The 19,303-nt window shown below is 43.9% G+C and overlaps 1 protein-coding gene across 1 annotated transcript in view; it reads right to left on the bottom strand.

The window, feature by feature from the left end:
- twist3 overlaps positions 1-19,303 on the bottom strand; it is a 48,406-nt gene that overhangs the window by 1,882 nt on the left and 27,221 nt on the right. The window contains exon 3 of the mRNA XM_060937068.1: positions 1-584. This exon is cut by the window's left edge and continues 1,882 nt beyond it. The gene's annotated coding sequence lies outside the window, so the exon portion shown is untranslated. The remainder of the gene's footprint in view (positions 585-19,303) is intronic.

Raw genomic sequence — 19,303 nt, 5'->3', positions numbered from 1 at the left:
AATCAACAGCTAAACTCTGTTACACGAACTCCACACAGAAAGGCTCTCGTCAGCCACTGGGATTGAACTCAGAACCTTCTTGCTGGAAGCCGACAGTGCTAATCACTGCACCACCATTTAGAGTGTTCATGGTGTTTAGAGGTGTTCAGGGTGTTGAGTGTTCATGGTGTTCAGGGTGTTCAGGGGTGTGCGTAGTGTTCTGAGTGTTCACTTTAAGCAGTGTGAAACACTTCCTCTTCAAACTGCTGGTTGAAGGTGATTTTTCAGGAAAATCAGAGGGAAAAAATAAATCTTTAAAAATTGTAAAATTGTGACATTTGATTAATTTCTGCACGACACTGATGGAGTCGACGAGTGAGTAAACCTGCTCGTTAAGCAGCTAATTAGTGAGTTATCAGTTGTGTATGTGAACAGTGTGACGCAGGCGGAGTGTGTAAACATTGAGGAGGTGTGAGTTCTCTGTGTCGAATCTGAGCTGAAATCCACACACATCAGGAGGAAAACTGAATCCCAGAGACACTGCTGTGGAGAAACACATTCCTCTCATCCTCTCTCAGATCACGGAGGGATAAACACATGGAATTCTGGGGGGGAAATGAATAAAGCCTTTATTATTCTCCACAGTAAACACACACACACACACACACACACACACATATTCAGAAAATTTTCCAGCATTTCGAGGTCAGGATTTGGTGTTTTGTTATTAAGTCATTGTTGTGTTTTTGTTTCTCATTAACCCTTAATTGTGTAATTAATATTGAACATCAGATTATCGAGTTATGTGTCACATCAATGGCAGAATCTGCATCACACTACATCTCCCAGAACACCATGTGGCCTACAAACATGGCTGCCACAAACTACAGCACCCACAAACTCTCTCACCTACTGATCACACACCTGGACTCATTAACCTTGAAATATATATTTATACTAGTAGTTGTTGCCCGTGGACCTGATTTCCTCTGAATGGTGCTCTCCACAGGGGCTGTGTCGGTCCTAGGGTTTGGTCATACAGCTGCTTGTAACACAGGTCTAGAAGGCTCAGTGGAGAGTTGAGTGGAGACGTGATATATGTTTTCACTGTGTTCTGTCAATGACGTAAATTGCTCCCCACATCCCCTCAGTGACGTAGACTCGGCCCTAGCGGAAGTCTCTGGCGAGGAGCACTGATTGTGAGGTCCCATACAATCGAAACTCTCAGGTGATGGGGGAGGGGATTCCTCACAGAGGTTGCGCGCAGTATGTTAACATGAGCATGTAGCCTATGGGAAATGAATAGTGTGTTGGATTAGCACTAATCCCATGTTTTGGAAAATTGAAAATGTTGTCTTGGGCTCCTCTGGGGTGTCACCAATCCATGTGCAAAGTAGAAACCTTTATTTGTCACATGCACACTCAAGCCCAGTGAGATTCATCTGAAGCAGTGAACACACACACACACACACACACACACACACACACACACACACACACACACACACACACACACACACACAACAGTGGGCAGACATACTACAGCACCCGGGGAGCAGGTAGGGGTTAGGTACCTTGCTCAATGGCACTTCAGCCCAAGGCCATCCCACGTTAACCAAACTGCATGTCTTTGAACTGTGGGAGAAACTGGAGCACCCAGAGAAAACCCACACAGACATGGGAAGAACATGCAAACTCCACACAGAAAGGCCCTCGCTAGCCGCTGGGCTCAAACCCAGAACCTTCTTGCTGTGAGGTGACAGTGCTAACCACTACACCACCGTGCCATCACGTATGGAGCATGTGCATCCAGTCGTGTCAATTTGCACAGGTGAACAGACAGACAGCCTTCCTTTAGTAGTACAGATGTACACTATATTGCCAAAAGTATTTGCTCACCCATCCAAATTATTGGAATCAGGTGTTCCAATCACTTCCATGGCCACAGGTGTATAAAATCAAGCACCTCGGCATGCAGACTGTTTTTACAGTTTGGAGCTGGCCCTTCCTCTTCCAGCAGGACTGTGCACCAGTGCACAAAGCAAGGTCCATAAAGACATGGATGACAGAGTCTGGTGTGGATGAACTTGACTGGCCTGCACAGAGTCCTGACCTCAACCCGATAGAACACCTTTGGGATGAATTAGAGCGGAGACTGAGAGCCAGGCCTTCTCGTCCAACATCGGTGTGTGACCTCACAGATGCGCTTCTGGAAGAATGGTCAAAAATTCCCATAAACACACTCCTAAACCTTGTGGACAGCCTTCCCAGAAGAGTTGAAGCTGTTCTAGCTGCAAAGGGTGGACCGACGTCATATTGAACCCTATGGATTAGGAATGGGATGTCACTTAAGCTCATATGTGAGTCAAGGCAGGTGAGCAAATACTTTTGGCAATATAGTGTATATAAAATATTGTTCTGTATGTACACACTCAACATCACAATTCACAACAAATTACAGTGGTGCTTGAAAGTTTGTGAACCCTTTAGAATTTTCTATATTTCTGCATAAATATGACCTAAAACATCATCAGATTTTCACACAAGTCCTAAAAGTAGATAAAGAGAACCCAGTTAAACAAATGAGACAAAAATATTATACTTGGTCATTTATTTATTGAGGAAAATGATCCAATATTACATATCTGTGAGTGGCAAAAGTATGTGAACCTTTGTTTTCAGTATCTGGTGTGACCCCCTTGTGCAGCAATAACTGCAACTAAACGTTTCCAGTAACTGTTGATCAGTCCTGCACACCGGCTTGGAGGAATTTTAGCCCGTTCCTCTGTACAGAACAGCTTCAACTCTGGGATGTTGGTGGGTTTCCTCACATGAACTGCTCACTTCAGGTCCTTCCACAACATTTCCATTGGATTAAGGTCAGGACTTTGACTTGGCCATTCCAAAACATTCACTTTATTCTTCTTTAACCATTTTTGGTAGAACGACTTGTGTGATTAGGGTCGTTGTCTTGCTGCATGACCCACCTTCTCTTGAGATTCAGTTCATGGACAGATGTCCTGACATTTTCCTTTAGAATTCGCTGGTATAATTTAGAATTCATTGTTCCATCAATAACGGCAAGCCATCCTGGCCCAGATGCAGCAAAACAGGCCCAAACCATGATACTACCACCACCATGTTTCACAGATGGGATAAGGTTCTTATGCTGGAATGCAGTGTTTTCCTTTCTCCAAACATAACGCTTCTCATTTAAACCAAAAAGTTCTATTTTGGTCTCATCCGTCCACAAAACATTTTTCCAATAGCCTTCTGGCTTGTCCACGTGATCTTTAGCAAACTGCAGATGAGCAGCAATGTTCTTTTTGGAGAGCAGTGGCTTTCTCCTTGCAACCCTGCCATGCACACCATTGTTGTTCAGTGTTCTCCTGATGGTGGACTCATGAACATTAACATTAGCCAATGTGAGAGAGGCCTTCAGTTGCTTAGAAGTTACCCTGGGGTCCTTTGTGACCTCGCTGACTATTACACTCCTTGCTCTTAGAGTGATCTTTGTTGGTTGACCACTCCTGGGGAGGGTAACAATAGTCTTGAATTTCCTCCATTTGTACACAATCTGTCTGACTGTGGATTGGTGGAGTCCAAACTCTTTAGAGATGGTTTTGTAACCTTTTCCAGCCTGATGAGCATCAACAACACTTTTTATGAGGTCCTCAGAAATCTCCTTTGTTCCTGCCATGATACACTTCCACAAACATGTGTTGTGAAGATCAGACTTTGATAGATCCCTGTTCTTTAAATAAAACAGGGTGCCCACTCACACCTGATTGTCATCCCATTGATTGAAAACACCTGACTCTAATTTCACCTTCAAATTAACTGCTAATCCTAGAGGTTCACATACTTTTGCCACTCACAGATATGTAATATTGGATCATTTTCCTCAATAAATAAATGACCAAGTATTATAATTTTGTCTCATGTGTTTAACTGGGTTCTCTTTATCTACTTTTAGGACTTGTGTGAAAATCTGATGATGTTTTAGGTCATATTTATGCAGAAATATAGAAAATTCTAAAGGGTTCACAAACTTTCAAGCACCACTGTATGTGGCACCCTCTGTATCTGCTTCTCCTCTCACTGCATGCCCAGAGAAATATGCAGGTGATCCCATCAGGTGTCAAGGCTTCATGCTCCTCTGTTTACGACACTTCTAAAGTAAAGAAGGGGTTTCTGAGTGAACCAAAATCTCTCAGTTCATCAACCTGCTAACGTCAAGTCAAGTCAAGTTTATTTGTTTCGCGCTTTTCACAATAAACACTGTCGCAAAGCAGCTTTATAGAATTTTAACAACTTAAAATATGAGCTAATTTTATCCCTAATCTATCCCCAATGATGACGCCTGTGGCGACGGTGGCAAGGAAAAACTCCCTCAGATGACATGAGGAAGAAACCTCGAGAGAAACCAGACCCAAAAGGGAACCCATCCTCATTTGGGCAACAACAGACAACATGACTATAACATTAACAGTTTTAACATAAAGTCAGCTTAGTTGATGCTATAAACCCCCCACCGACAGAAACCCGAGCGCAAATAACAAATAAATCACAAGCCTGGGCTGCTGCAGTTTGGCCTCAAGGAGGAGAACACACTTCATCCTATGAATGCTTCCTCCAGCTAATCCCAACAGGTGTTCAGCCACTCTCCTGAGGGCAAAGAGGTTAGAGAGAGACTCCTCACCCTCAAGAAGGGCAACTTGAGTGCCGTGGAGTTTGTGTTCAACTTCCGCCTGTAAGCCGCTGGTAGTGGCTAAAATGAGCTGGCCCTCAAATCTGCATATCAAGGGTTAAACGCTTTTGGGAAGCTTTGTAATGAGTGCATTCATCCCTCAGTCTCGGCAGCATCCACAGGCTTCTTTTTCGTGAAGAAGAAAGGGGGCAGCCTGCAGACTTGTATAGAATACCAGGGACTGAATCAAGTTATAGTCTGGCATAATTATCTTCTGCCCTTTGTCTCTTCTGCATTGGATTGACTAGGAGAGGCCAAAACCTTCTCCAAGTTGGACCTATGTAGTGCCTACAACTTGAATATCTGCAGGGGTGGCATGTGGAAGATGGCCTTTAGGACCACCTTTGGCCACTTTGGGTACTGCATGATGCCATCTGGGTTATCTTGAGCACCAGCATTCTTTTGTGGGTGCAATCAGTTAATTATTGAAATTAAGTGATCAATCTCGTTAAATCAGTCTCATTAAATTTTGAAGGTTAATAATTAAAATGAATCAATCCCATTGAATCATTTACTTTGACTCACTTGAAGTGAATCATACCATAGAATCAGTCTCATTCAGTGAATCATTTAGTGAATCGTTCAATGAATCGTTTAGTGAATCATTTGGTGAATCATTCAATGAATCGTTTAGTGAATCATTTGGTGAATCGTTCAATGAATCGTTTAGTGAATCATTTGGTGAATCGTTCAATGAATCATTTAGTGAATCATACCATTAATCCTGGTGCTTAATAATAAGTTACCAAACAGCTAAATTATGGTACATTTCCAAATTATTAAGATCACTTACCATATAACATTTGCACCCTTTTGAATTCTTCGAGAAGATTGGGGATTTCAGATATTGTTGTTCACACAAATAAACAGTTTGTTTAATAAATGAATTTATTATACAAAGATAAAAAGGTAAAATAATAAATCAATATATACAAGCAGTGAGGTGTGTGTGTGTGTGTGTGTGTGAGAGAGAGAGAGAGTGTGAAGGACTTGACCATGTGTTTAGCCTCGTGTAGCTAACTACACGTGGTGGAGGCCTAGCTTGTTGGTAGCTAAACAAAAGAATGTTATCTAAACAGAACAAAGGATTAGCTCTGTGTTTAGCCTTGTGTTGCTAGTGTGAGTTTGCTAAAGGCCCTATGGCCTAGCTAAAGTGTGTCTGTTAGGCCTGGTGAGGCCTACTGAGCACGTGTTGCTAAAGACAAGGGTATTAGCCGTAGCTAACTAAAAGCTAACTTGTGGATTTCTAGCTGAGGTGTGGTTTATCAGGCCTGATGGCCTGCTGAGCACATGGTAGGCCTTGATTAGCTTTTTGTGTTGCTAAGCAGACAAAAAGGGAAGCTGTAGCTAACCCACTAGCTCATAACCATACTGAATCCACTGAAATCTTAATGAGATCAAGATGTATAATACACATTCACACATCACATTATCTCTAGCCGCTTTATCCTTCTACAGGGTCGCAGGCAAGCTGGAGCCTATCCCAGCTGACTACGGGCGAAAGGCGGGGTACACCCTGGACAAGTCGCCAGGTCATCACAGGGCTGACACATAGACACAGACAACCATTCACACTCACATTCACACCTACGCTCAATTTAGAGTCACCAGTTAACCTAACCTGCATGTCTTTGGACTGTGGGGGAAACCGGAGCACCCGGAGGAAACCCACGCGGACACGGGGAGAACATGCAAACTCCACACAGAAAGGCCCTCGCCGGCCCCGGGGCTCGAACCCAGGACCTTCTTGCTGTGAGGCGACAGCGCTAACCACTACACCACCGTGCCGCCAGATGTATAATAATGAAATTATATTGTTAGTAAGAATAAAAGAGAGAAGCATGCGCAGCCTATCTATTAAACAATTGAGAGAACATAGAACAAAATAAATCAACACGCTGCGTGTCTAAGAGTGTAACAGATAAACCTGGGTTTAAATTCACACTATTTCAAATAAAAGCAAATTCCTAAGACTATCCTAATTATGCCCAAATGCCAAAATCTTACTTAATCCTGCCTTTAGCAAGATATGAAGAACTATTCGCTGGTGTAGCTTCAGGCCTCGCCGTGGGAGCACGTGAGCCGCTCGTGATGGAGGCGCAGAAAACTTTCGGGTCCAGCGGAGCACTTGGGTGGTTCCCGTGGAAAGCAGAGGGTTCTTGGTCCGAATCTCAGCGTTCGTGAGGAAAAGTCTCTGATCAGAATAAGATGCACAGCGCTTTTGAGTTAAAAAGGATTCAATCGCTTCTTAACTTTTGACTGCCTGGGCTGCAGTCGTGACGTCACTTCTAATGCAAGTAAACCGGTTGTAACTCAGGTTGAGTTTAAAGATTCTAGAGTTTACCTTTGCCAAGGGTAAGAAGCAAAATCGCGCTGAGTGATGGATCTTGCAAGAAAGAAGACGTCTTTCTGGGTGGAGAGCGCGCCTCTTTATACATCCAGATCCATCGGGAGCTAGACGTGAGAGAGCAAGATGGTGGAACTTCCGCTTGGATTTATGCGTGCATGGCAGACTGACGTAGGTGATCCCGCCCACGCGTGACGTAGGTCACACGGAAGTTGCCTGGGAATTGTAGTTCTGACACAAGATGGCGGTATGATACCTACACTTTCATTACCTAATTAATGATATGCTACAAGAATGTGCTGGGCAACTTCGTTATAAGTTATATTGACAATATCTTGATCTACTCCCCAAGCAAAGAGATGCACATTCGCCATAGCTGAAGGGTCCTTGCAGAGTTGCTGCAGAACCAACTGGATGTGAAAGGAGAAATAGTGCCAATTTCATGTGGCAAGGATCAAATTCCTTGGATATATTATAAGCCCAGAGGGTGCATTCATGGACCAAGACAAGGACATGGCTGCCACCCACTGGCTCATTCCCATGACTGTAAAGGAACTGCAAAAATTCACTGGGTTTGCAAACTGCTGTAGGAGGTTCACCATGGAGTTTAGCACCATCACCTCACCCCTGAGTTCTCTACTCATGAAGGAACCCAAGAAGCAGAAGTGCAAACCCTCAGAAAGCCAAATATTTGGGTGCCTCAAGGAGGCCTTCACCTCGGCCCCACACTTAAACATCCTAACAACTCCAAGCATTTCATCATGGAAGTGGATGCCTCTGAAACAGGGGGAGTTATCACAGAGATTTTGAGAGAAACCCAAACTCCACCCCATCGCCTTCTTTTCAAAGAAGCTTTCGCTAGCTGAACCCAACGATGACATTTGTGAGAGGGAGCTCATGGCCATGAAAGTAGCCATGGAAGAATGGCACCACTGGCTGGATGGTGGTCCCAAGATGACCGAGAGTACATTAAGTCAGCAACAGGACTGAACTCTCACCATGCACACCCATTCCTCACAAGGACTCAGTTTGCCATTGGGATGATCCACAGTCAGAACTTGACGTTCAAACACTTTGACCGAACCCACATCCAGTAGTGTCACAGAACACACACTATGATCAAACACACACTCTGACCTAAGACACACCCTGTAGTGTCTCAGATCACACACTCTGACCTAATACACACGCTATAGTGTCTCAGATCACACACTCTGACCTAATACACACGCTATAGTGTCTCAGATCACACACTCTGACCTAAGACACACCCTGTAGTGTCTCAGATCACACACTCTGTCCAAATACACACGCTATAGTGTCTCAGATCACACACTCTGACCTAATACACACGCTATAGTGTCTCAGATCACACACTCTGACCTAATACACACACTGTAGTGTCTCAGATCACACACTCTGTCCTAATACACACGCTATAGTGTCTCAGATCACACACTCTGTCCTAATACACACGCTATAGTGTCTCAGATCACACACTCTGTCCTAATACACACGCTATAGTGTCTCAGATCACACACTCTGTCCTAATACACACGCTATAGTGTCTCAGATCACACACTCTGTCCTAATACACACGCTATAGTGTCTCAGATCACACACTCTGTCCTAATACACACGCTATAGTGTCTCAGATCAAACACTCTGACCTAATACACACGCTATAGTGTCTCAGATCACACACTCTGTCCTAATACACACGCTATAGTGTCTCAGATCACACACTCTGTCCTAAAACACACGCTATAGTGTCTCAGATCACACACTCTGTCCTAATACACACGCTATAGTGTCTCAGATCAAACACTCTGACCTAATACACACGCTATAGTGTCTCAGATCAAACACTCTGACCTAATACACACGCTATAGTGTCTCAGATCACACACTCTGTCCTAATACACACGCTATAGTGTCTCAGATCACACACTCTGTCCTAAAACACACGCTATAGTGTCTCAGATCACACACTCTGACCTAATACACACGCTATAGTGTCTCAGATCACACACTCTGACCTAATACACACGCTATAGTGTCTCAGATCACACACTCTGACCTAATACACACGCTGTAGTGTCTCAGATCACACACTCTGTCCTAATACACACGCTATAGTGTCTCAGATCACACACTCTGACCTAATACACACGCTATAGTGTCTCAGATCAAACACTCTGACCTAATACACACGCTATAGTGTCTCAGATCACACACTCTGTCCTAATACACACGCTATAGTGTTTCAGATCACACACTCTGACCTAATACACACGCTGTAGTGTCTCAGATCACACACTCTGACCTAATACACACACAGTAGTGTCTCAGATCACACACTCTGACCTAATACACATGCTATAGTGTCTCAGATCACACACTCTGACCTAATACACACGCTATAGTGTCTCAGATCACACACTCTGACCTAATACACACGCTATAGTGTCTCAGATCACACACTCTGTCCTAATACACACGCTATAGTGTCTCAGATCACACACTCTGACCTAATACACACGCTGTAGTGTCTCAGATCACACACTCTGACCTAATACACACACAGTAGTGTCTCAGATCACACACTCTGACCTAATACACACGCTATAGTGTCTCAGATCACACACTCTGTCCTAATACACACGCTATAGTGTCTCAGATCACACACTCTGACCTAATACACACGCTGTAGTGTCTCAGATCACACACTCTGACCTAATACACACGCTATAGTGTCTCAGATCACACACTCTGTCCTAATACACACGCTATAGTGTCTCAGATCACACACTCTGTCCTAATACACACGATGTAGTGTCTCAGATCACACACTCTGACCTAATACACACGCTGTAGTGTCTCAGATCACACACTCTGACCTAATACACACACTGTAGTGTCTCAGATCACACACTCTGTCCTAATACACACGCTATAGTGTCTCAGATCACACACTCTGTCCTAATACACACGCTATAGTGTCTCAGATCACACACTCTGACCTAATACACACGCTATAGTGTCTCAGAACACACACTCTGACCTAATACACACGCTATAGTGTCTCAGAACACACACTCTGACCTAATACACACGCTTTAGTGTCTCAGATCACACACTCTGTCCTAATACACACGCTATAGTGTCTCAGATCACACACTCTGACCTAATACACACGCTATAGTGTCTCAGATCACACACTCTGTCCTAATACACACGCTATAGTGTCTCAGATCACACACTCTGACCTAATACACACGCTATAGTGTCTCAGATCACACACTCTGACCTAATACACACGCTATAGTGTCTCAGATCACACACTCTGTCCTAATACACACGCTATAGTGTCTCAGATCACACACTCTGACCTAATACACACGCTATAGTGTCTCAGATCACACACTCTGACCTAATACACACGCTATAGTGTCTCAGATCACACACTCTGACCTAATACACACGCTATAGTGTCTCAGATCACACACTCTGACCTAATACACACGCTATAGTGTCTCAGATCACACACTCTGTCCTAATACACACGCTATAGTGTCTCAGATCACACACTCTGACCTAATACACACACTGTAGTGTCTCAGATCACACACTCTGTCCTAATACACACGCTATAGTGTCTCAGATCACACACTCTGACCTAATACACACACTGTAGTGTCTCAGATCACACACTCTGACCTAATACACACGCTTTAGTGTCTCAGATCACACACTCTGACCTAATACACACGCTATAGTGTCTCAGATCACACACTCTGTCCTAATACACACGATGTAGTGTCTCAGATCACACACTCTGACCTAATACACACGCTGTAGTGTCTCAGATCACACACTCTGACCTAATACACACGCTATAGTGTCTCAGATCACACACTCTGTCCTAATACACACGATGTAGTGTCTCAGATCACACACTCTGACCTAATACACACGCTATAGTGTCTCAGATCACACACTCTGACCTAATACACACGCTATAGTGTCTCAGATCACACACTCTGTCCTAATACACACGCTATAGTGTCTCAGATCACACACTCTGACCTAATACACACGCTTTAGTGTCTCAGATCACACACTCTGACCTAATACACACGCTATAGTGTCTCAGATCACACACTCTGTCCTAATACACACGCTATAGTGTCTCAGATCACACACTCTGTCCTAATACACACGCTATAGTGTCTCAGATCACACACTCTGTCCTAATACACACGCTATAGTGTCTCAGATCACACACTCTGTCCTAATACACACGCTATAGTGTCTCAGATCACACACTCTGACCTAATACACACGCTATAGTGTCTCAGATCACACACTCTGACCTAATACACACGCTGTAGTGTCTCAGATCACACACTCTGACCTAATACACACGCTATAGTGTCTCAGATCACACACTCTGACCTAATACACACGCTATAGTGTCTCAGATCACACACTCTGTCCTAATACACACGCTATAGTGTCTCAGATCACACACTCTGACCTAATACACACGCTTTAGTGTCTCAGATCACACACTCTGACCTAATACACACGCTATAGTGTCTCAGATCACACACTCTGTCCTAATACACACGCTATAGTGTCTCAGATCACACACTCTGACCTAATACACACGCTATAGTGTCTCAGATCACACACTCTGACCTAATACACACGCTATAGTGTCTCAGATCACACACTCTGACCTAATACACACGCTGTAGTGTCTCAGATCACACACTCTGACCTAATACACACGCTATAGTGTCTCAGATCACACACTCTGACCTAATACACACGCTGTAGTGTCTCAGATCACACACTCTGACCTAATACACACGATGTAGTGTCTCAGATCACACACTCTGTCCTAATACACACGCTATAGTGTCTCAGATCACACACTCTGACCTAATACACACGCTATAGTGTCTCAGATCACACACTCTGACCTAATACACACGCTATAGTGTCTCAGATCACACACTCTGACCTAATACACACGATGTAGTGTCTCAGATCACACACTCTGACCTAATACACACGCTTTAGTGTCTCAGAACACACACTCTGACCTAATACACACGCTATAGTGTCTCAGATCACACACTCTGACCTAATACACACGCTATAGTGTCTCAGATCACACACTCTGTCCTAATACACACGCTATAGTGTCTCAGAACACACACTCTGTCCTAATACACACGCTTTAGTGTCTCAGATCACACACTCTGTCCCAATACACACGCTATAGTGTCTCAGATCACACACTCTGTCCTAATACACACGCTATAGTGTCTCAGATCACACACTCTGTCCCAATACACACGCTATAGTGTCTCAGATCACACACTCTGTCCCAATACACACGCTATAGTGTCTCAGATCACACACTCTGTCCTAATACACACGCTATAGTGTCTCAGATCACACACTCTGTCCTAATACACACACTGTAGTGTCTCAGATCACACACTCTGACCTAATACACACGCTATAGTGTCTCAGATCACACACTCTGACCTAATACACACGCTATAGTGTCTCAGAACACACACTCTGACCTAATACACACACTTTAGTGTCTCAGATCACACACTCTGTCCTAATACACACGCTATAGTGTCTCAGATCACACACTCTGACCTAATACACACGCTATAGTGTCTCAGATCACACACTCTGACCTAATACACACGCTATAGTGTCTCAGAACACACACTCTGACCTAATACACACGCTATAGTGTCTCAGAACACACACTCTGACCTAATACACACGCTTTAGTGTCTCAGATCACACACTCTGTCCTAATACACACGCTATAGTGTCTCAGATCACACACTCTGACCTAATACACACGCTATAGTGTCTCAGAACACACACTCTGACCTAATACACACACTTTAGTGTCTCAGATCACACACTCTGTCCTAATACACACGCTATAGTGTCTCAGAACACACACTCTGACCTAATACACACGCTATAGTGTCTCAGATCACACACTCTGACCTAATACACACGCTTTAGTGTCTCAGATCACACACTCTGACCTAATACACACGCTATAGTGTCTCAGATCACACACTCTGACCTAATACACACGCTATAGTGTCTCAGAACACACACTCTGACCTAATACACACGCTTTAGTGTCTCAGATCACACACTCTGACCTAATACACACGCTATAGTGTCTCAGATCACACACTCTGACCTAATACACACGCTATAGTGTCTCAGAACACACACTCTGACCTAATACACACGCTATAGTGTCTCAGATCACACACTCTGTCCTAATACACACGCTATAGTGTCTCAGATCACACACTCTGTCCTAATACACACGCTATAGTGTCTCAGATCACACACTCTGTCCCAATACACACGCTATAGTGTCTCAGATCACACACTCTGTCCTAATACACACGCTATAGTGTCTCAGATCACACACTCTGTCCTAATACACACACTGTAGTGTCTCAGATCACACACTCTGACCTAATACACACGCTATAGTGTCTCAGATCACACACTCTGACCTAATACACACACTGTAGTGTCTCAGATCACACACTCTGTCCTAATACACACGCTATAGTGTCTCAGATCACACACTCTGTCCTAATACACACGCTATAGTGTCTCAGATCACACACTCTGTCCTAATACACACGCTAAAGTGTCTCAGATCACACACTCTGTCCTAATACACACGCTATAGTGTCTCAGATCACACAGTCTGTCCTAATACACACGCTATATTGTCTCAGATCACACACTCTGTCCTAATACACACGCTATAGTGTCTCAGATCACACACTCTGTCCTAATACACACGCTATAGTGTCTCAGATCACACACTCTGTCCTAATGCACACGCTATATTGTCTCAGATCACACACTCTGTCCCAATACACACGCTATAGTGTCTCAGATCACACACTCTGTCCTAATACACACGCTATAGTGTCTCAGATCACACACTCTGTCCTAATACACACGCTATAGTGTCTCAGAACACACACTCTGACCTAATACACACGCTTTAGTGTCTCAGATCACACACTCTGACCTAATACACACGCTATAGTGTCTCAGATCACACACTCTGTCCTAATACACACGCTATAGTGTCTCAGATCACACACTCTGTCCTAATACACACGCTATAGTGTCTCAGATCACACACTCTGACCTAATACACACACTTTAGTGTCTCAGATCACACACTCTGTCCTAATACACACGCTATAGTGTCTCAGATCACACACTCTGACCTAATACACACACTGTAGTGTCTCAGATCACACACTCTGTCCTAATACACACGCTATAGTGTCTCAGATCACACACTCTGACCTAATACACACACTGTAGTGTCTCAGATCACACACTCTGACCTAATACACACGCTATAGTGTCTCAGATCACACACTCTGACCTAATACACACACTGTAGTGTCTCAGATCACACACTCTGTCCTAATACACACGCTATAGTGTCTCAGATCACACACTCTGTCCTAATACACACGCTATAGTGTCTCAGATCACACACTCTGTCCTAATACACACGCTAAAGTGTCTCAGATCACACACTCTGTCCTAATACACACGCTATAGTGTCTCAGATCACACAGTCTGTCCTAATACACACGCTATATTGTCTCAGATCACACACTCTGTCCTAATACACACGCTATAGTGTCTCAGATCACACACTCTGTCCTAATACACACGCTATAGTGTCTCAGATCACACACTCTGTCCTAATGCACACGCTATATTGTCTCAGATCACACACTCTGTCCCAATACACACGCTATAGTGTCTCAGATCACACACTCTGACCTAATACACACACTGAAGTGTCTCAGATCACACACTCTGTCCTAATGCACACGCTATATTGTCTCAGATCACACACTCTGTCCCAATACACACGCTATAGTGTCTCAGATCACACACTCTGACCTAATACACACACTGTAGTGTCTCAGATCACACACTCTGTCCTAATACACACGCTATAGTGTCTCATATCACACACTCTGACCTAATACACACGCTATAGTGTCTCAGATCACACACTCTGTCCTAACACACACGCTATAGTGTCTCATATCACACACTCTGTCCTAATACACACGCTATAGTGTCTCATATCACACACTCTGACCTAATACACACGCTATAGTGTCTCAGATCACACACTCTGTCCTAATACACACGCTATAGTGTCTCATATCACAGACTCTGACCTAATACACACACTGTAGTGTCTCAGATCACACACTCTGTCCTAATACACACGCTATATTGTCTCAGATCACACACTCTGTCCTAATACACACGCTATAGTGTCTCAGATCACACACTCTGTCCTAATACACACGCTATAGTGTCTCAGATCACACACTCTGACCTAATACACACGCTGTAGTGTCTCAGATCACACACTCTGTCCTAATACACACGCTTTAGTGTCTCAGATCACACACTCTGTCCCAATACACACGCTATAGTGTCTCAGATCACACACTCTGTCCTAATACACACGCTATAGTGTCTCAGATCACACACTCTGTCCCAATACACACGCTATAGTGTCTCAGATCACACACTCTGTCCCAATACACACGCTATAGTGTCTCAGATCACACACTCTGTCCTAATACACACGCTATAGTGTCTCAGATCACACACTCTGTCCTAATACACACACTGTAGTGTCTCAGATCACACACTCTGACCTAATACACACGCTATAGTGTCTCAGATCACACACTCTGACCTAATACACACGCTATAGTGTCTCAGAACACACACTCTGACCTAATACACACACTTTAGTGTCTCAGATCACACACTCTGTCCTAATACACACGCTATAGTGTCTCAGATCACACACTCTGACCTAATACACACGCTATAGTGTCTCAGATCACACACTCTGACCTAATACACACGCTATAGTGTCTCAGAACACACACTCTGACCTAATACACACGCTATAGTGTCTCAGATCACACACTCTGTCCTAATACACACGCTATAGTGTCTCAGATCACACACTCTGACCTAATACACACGCTATATTGTCTCAGATCACACACTCTGACCTAATACACACGCTTTAGTGTCTCAGATCACACACTCTGTCCTAATACACACGCTATAGTGTCTCAGATCACACACTCTGACCTAATACACACGCTATAGTGTCTCAGAACACACACTCTGACCTAATACACACACTTTAGTGTCTCAGATCACACACTCTGTCCTAATACACACGCTATAGTGTCTCAGAACACACACTCTGACCTAATACACACGCTATAGTGTCTCAGATCACACACTCTGACCTAATACACACGCTTTAGTGTCTCAGATCACACACTCTGACCTAATACACACGCTATAGTGTCTCAGATCACACACTCTGACCTAATACACACGCTATAGTGTCTCAGAACACACACTCTGACCTAATACACACGCTTTAGTGTCTCAGATCACACACTCTGACCTAATACACACGCTATAGTGTCTCAGATCACACACTCTGACCTAATACACACGCTATAGTGTCTCAGAACACACACTCTGACCTAATACACACGCTATAGTGTCTCAGATCACACACTCTGTCCTAATACACACGCTATAGTGTCTCAGATCACACACTCTGTCCTAATACACACGCTATAGTGTCTCAGATCACACACTCTGTCCCAATACACACGCTATAGTGTCTCAGATCACACACTCTGTCCTAATACACACGCTATAGTGTCTCAGATCACACACTCTGTCCTAATACACACACTGTAGTGTCTCAGATCACACACTCTGACCTAATACACACGCTATAGTGTCTCAGATCACACACTCTGACCTAATACACACGCTATAGTGTCTCAGATCACACACTCTGTCCTAATACACACGCTATAGTGTCTCAGATCACACACTCTGTCCTAATACACACGCTAAAGTGTCTCAGATCACACACTCTGTCCTAATACACACGCTATAGTGTCTCAGATCACACAGTCTGTCCTAATACACACGCTATATTGTCTCAGATCACACACTCTGTCCTAATACACACGCTATAGTGTCTCAGATCACACACTCTGTCCTAATACACACGCTATAGTGTCTCAGATCACACACTCTGTCCTAATGCACACGCTATATTGTCTCAGATCACACACTCTGTCCCAATACACACGCTATAGTGTCTCAGATCACACACTCTGTCCTAATACACACGCTATAGTGTCTCAGATCACACACTCTGTCCTAATACACACGCTATAGTGTCTCAGAACACACACTCTGACCTAATACACACGCTTTAGTGTCTCAGATCACACACTCTGACCTAATACACACGCTATAGTGTCTCAGAACACACACTCTGACCTAATACACACACTTTAGTGTCTCAGATCACACACTCTGTCCTAATACACACGCTATAGTGTCTCAGATCACACACTCTGACCTAATACACACACTGTAGTGTCTCAGATCACACACTCTGTCCTAATACACACGCTATAGTGTCTCAGATCACACACTCTGACCTAATACACACACTGTAGTGTCTCAGATCACACACTCTGACCTAATACACACGCTATAGTGTCTCAGATCACACACTCTGACCTAATACACACACTGTAGTGTCTCAGATCACACACTCTGTCCTAATACACACGCTATAGTGTCTCAGATCACACACTCTGTCCTAATACACACGCTATAGTGTCTCAGATCACACACTCTGTCCTAATACACACGCTAAAGTGTCTCAGATCACACACTCTGTCCTAATACACACGCTATAGTGTCTCAGATCACACAGTCTGTCCTAATACACACGCTATATTGTCTCAGATCACACACTCTGTCCTAATACACACGCTATAGTGTCTCAGATCACACACTCTGTCCTAATACACACGCTATAGTGTCTCAGATCACACACTCTGTCCTAATGCACACGCTATATTGTCTCAGATCACACACTCTGTCCCAATACACACGCTATAGTGTCTCAGATCACACACTCTGACCTAATACACACACTGAAGTGTCTCAGATCACACACTCTGTCCTAATGCACACGCTATATTGTCTCAGATCACACACTCTGTCCCAATACACACGCTATAGTGTCTCAGATCACACACTCTGACCTAATACACACACTGTAGTGTCTCAGATCACACACTCTGTCCTAATACACACGCTATAGTGTCTCATATCACACACTCTGACCTAATACACACGCTATAGTGTCTCAGATCACACACTCTGTCCTAACACACACGCTATAGTGTCTCATATCACACACTCTGTCCTAATACACACGCTATAGTGTCTCATATCACACACTCTGACCTAATACACACGCTATAGTGTCTCAGATCACACACTCTGTCCTAATACACACGCTATAGTGTCTCATATCACAGACTCTGACCTAATACACACACTGTAGTGTCTCAGATCACACACTCTGTCCTAATACACACGCTATATTGTCTCAGATCACACACTCTGTCCTAATACACACGCTATAGTGTCTCAGATCACACACTCTGTCCTAATACACACGCTATAGTGTCTCAGATCACACACTCTGACCTAATACACACGCTGTAGTGTCTCAGATCACACACTCTGTCCTAATACACACGCTATAGTGTCTCAGATCACACACTCTGTCCTAATACACACACTGTAGTGTCTCAGATCACACACTCTGACCTAATACACACGCTATAGTGTCTCAGATCACACACTCTGTCCTAATACACACGCTGTAGTGTCTCAGATCACACACTCTGACCTAATACACACGCTATAGTGTCTCAGATCACACACTCTGTCCTAATACACACGCTATAGTGTCTCAGATCACACACTCTGTCCTAATACACACGCTATAGTGTCTCAGATCACACACTCTGTCCTAATACACACGCTATATTGTCTCAGATCACACACTCTGTCCTAATACACACGCTATATTGTCTCAGATCACACACTCTGTCCTAATACACACGCTATATTGTCTCAGATCACACACTCTGTCCAAATACACACGCTATAGTGTCTCAGATCACACACTCTGTCCTAATACACACGCTATATTG

Source organism: Neoarius graeffei, chromosome 13 (genome assembly GCF_027579695.1).
Source record: "Neoarius graeffei isolate fNeoGra1 chromosome 13, fNeoGra1.pri, whole genome shotgun sequence".
In the NCBI taxonomy this organism is placed as follows: Eukaryota; Metazoa; Chordata; class Actinopteri; order Siluriformes; family Ariidae; genus Neoarius; species Neoarius graeffei.
The sequence above is the reverse complement of the archived record's forward strand: the minus strand, read 5'-3'. Positions and strand labels throughout refer to the sequence as shown.